Here is a 3,549-nt window from a genome sequence, read left to right as displayed (position 1 = left end):
GCTTGAGCCACAGGCACTGAGCCAGAACACCCAGATTCTTAAAGCAAACTTTACTTGAACTAAACAAAATGGTCAACAGTAGCACCATAGTTTCTGGGGACTTCAACACCTGACTGAAGCATTGCCCAGATCCTCCAAACAGAAAATAAACAAAGAAACAATGGATCTAAACAGAACCACAAAATGAACAGAACAATCAGACATTGATAACATTATCCAAAAAATGACTCCATATCCATTCTCCTCATTACCACATGACACATTGTTTAAGACTGCATCCTAAGCCAGAAATCATGTCTTAAACAAACATTAAAAAAATACAAATTATTCCTTGTATCTTCTCAGATCACAATAGAATAAAACTGGAAATCAATTCAAAGAGAAGAGCTTACCCCTGCATGAAGTCATAGAAACAAAACAACCTGATGTTGAATGAAGAGATAAAGGTGGAATCAATGATGCTTAGGACAAAATGACCATGGTGACACAAGCTATCACAACCAGTCCTGGCTTAGAGCTTGTCAAAAGCTTTCCTGCGGTAAAGTTTTAGCCTTAAACATCCAAAAGACAGGAAGATTATAAATCAACAACCTAATGGATGATTTCAAGGAATTGGAAAAAGAAGAGCAGACTAATCCCAAACCTAGCAGAAGAAAATAAATAACCAAGGTTAGAGCAGAATGAAATGAAATTGAAAACAAAGATTGGTGAAGCAAGAAGTTGCTTCTTTGAAAAGATAAATAAAATTGAAAATCCTCTTGCTAGATTAACTAGAAATAGAAAAGAAAGGAGTCTAATAGGCTCAATGAAAAATGAAAAAGAAGTTACAACTGGTACCACAGAAATGCAACATCATCTCAGAAGACTGCAGTGATCTCTAGGCCCATGAACTTGAAGGTGTGGGAGGCAATGGACAAATTCTTGGAAAACGAGAAGCTCCCAAGGCTCAATCCAGAAGAATAAAACCCTAACAGTCCAATATCAAACACAGCACTGAAAATATTCTAACTAAAAAAAAATTCCAATGCAGATGGTTTTATACCTGAATTTTACCAAACGTACAAAGAGGAATCTGTTCCTATATTGTAGTAATTATTTCACAACACTGCAAAGGAAGGACTCCTCCCTGACACATTTTATGAAGCCAGTATTACCTTGACACCAAAGCCAGGAAAGGACATAACTAAAACAGAAAACCACAGACCAATAATATTTATAAATTTAGCTGCAAAAATTCTACATAAAATTTCAGCAAACCAAATCCAACAGCACATCAAAAAACTACTTCACCATGACCAAGTGGGCTTCTTCCCAGAGATGCAAAGATGGTTCAACATATACAAATCTATGCAAATGTAATTCTCCACATAATTAGATGCAAAAACCATACAAGCCTTTTAATCAATGAAGAAAAAGCATTTGATAAAATGCAGTACCCTTTCATGATAAGAATGCTCAAGAAAATTGGTATAGGTGGGACATTCCTCAGAATTATAAAGGCAATGTATGAAAAATCTATAGCCAACATTACATTGAATGGGGAAAAATTTAAAGTGTTCTTGCTTAAAATGGGAACCAGACAAGGTTGCCCACTTTTACCACTTCTATTCAACATAGTGCTGAAAGTTCCTGCCAGACCAATTAGGCCAGAGAAGGAAATCAATGTCAATGGGGTCCAAATGGGGAAAGAAGAGATCAAAGTTTTGATTTTGCTGACTATATTACTTTAGATCTAGAAAACCCCAAAAATTCAACTAAGAGACTCCTAGGATTGATAAATAAATTCAGCAAAGTCTCAGGTCATGAAAGTAATGGACACAAATCAGCAGCTTTCACATATGCCAACAACAGTCAATCTGAGAATCAAATCAAAGACACAATAGCTTTCGCAGTGGCAACAAAGAAAATAAAATACCTCAGAATATATTTAACAAAGGAGGGGAAAGGCCTCTACAGGGAAAATTATGAAACACTGAGGAAGGGAATTGCAAAGGATGTAAACAGATGGAAAAATATACCATGCTCATGGATCAGTAGAAGCAACATTATTAAAAAGGCTATTCTACCCAAAATGATTTACAGATTCAATGCAATTCTCATTAAAATACCACCACCATGGTTTAAATCACTAGAAAAAATAGTTCAACGCTTCATGTGGATTAATCCCATATGAAGAACCCCCAAATAGCTGATGCAACCTTGGCTAAGAAAGGAACCCTTATAAACTGTTGGGGGGACCGCAAAATAGTACAACTACGGTAGGAAACTGTATAGAGATATCCTCAAAACAAGTGATACCATTGCTGGGTCTATACCCAAAGGACAAAGGTTGTTTTATTAAAAGGACTCCTACACCTGAAAGTTTACAGCAACATACTTCACAATTACAAAGACATGGAAACAACTCAAGTGCCCACAAATACACAAAGAGGTTAATAAAATGCAGCACACTCATACTTCAGAGGACTATCAGCCATAAAAAGTGGCAATTTCATATCTTTTATGACCATCTGGATGGTACTGGAAGACTGTTGTCCTAAGTAAAACATCACAGAAATGGAGAAAATAATACATGTACTCAGCACCAGGTTGGATCTGTCCACTTAAGTGCACGTATGAAGTAAATCTCAATGAAAATCAAGCCAGGAGAGGGGAGGAGGGGATGGGTGAATTCACACAACTGGGTATGAGGTGCGCCATCTGGGTGGGAGGGATGCTTATAACCTTGATTTACTTTGTGCAAAAAACACAGTATGTTATCAAAATATGTGTTCTCCCTAATGTTCTGAAATTAAGAAAAAGAAAACAAAACGCCACCAGCTATATTCCCTTCCCGGTACTTTCGTGGTATCTTATGTGTACCATGAGTATTACTCACATCATAACATGCTCAGTGTTTCACTTTAGTGTCTGCGTCTCTCTTGAGAGTATAACTGTCACTGACTTAACGATTTTTTTTAATCTCCAAATTCTGAGGTAAGCCCTCACTGTATAAGTATAAATGGATATCAAATGGTCCCATTCTTTAAATAATTTATGTCTAGTACCTTTAAAATGGAGATTGACTAATTTCCATGAAGCAAATAGAAATCATGCTTTTTTCTGCTTTGTCAACATCACGATTGTAAGCTGCTTAAATGTTAGAGCTGTAACTTCTGTTTCTTTGTAATCTGCTTAAATTGCCGTTAAGCTCTCCCCTTGGTAGATTCTCAACATAGGTTTTTAACAGATTAATGATAACCATAATATGAGGACACTGGTGAAAAGTTGAAGGTACACATTTAAGATGACAATACTTTTTTGAGATGTAAGTTATTCTAACTTTTTTTGTTTGTTTATTGCATGAGTACTGACATTGTCACTTCTAGCTGTGTTTGATGTTCATTCAAAACAAATGCATCTCATTTAGGAGCTATTTGATTTCACTCAAGTCTGAAATAATAAGAAAAATCCAATATGATGTAATAAGGAAACAAATTTCAAATATTAAAATTTAAACCACTGAAGAAATAGAGAAAGAAAATTGCTGTTTTTTATTATGTAAGATTT

Source organism: Otolemur garnettii, unplaced genomic scaffold, assembly GCF_000181295.1.
Source record: "Otolemur garnettii isolate 467f Iridium unplaced genomic scaffold, OtoGar3 scaffold00177, whole genome shotgun sequence".
In the NCBI taxonomy this organism is placed as follows: Eukaryota; Metazoa; Chordata; class Mammalia; order Primates; family Galagidae; genus Otolemur; species Otolemur garnettii.
The sequence above is the reverse complement of the archived record's forward strand: the minus strand, read 5'-3'. Positions refer to the sequence as shown.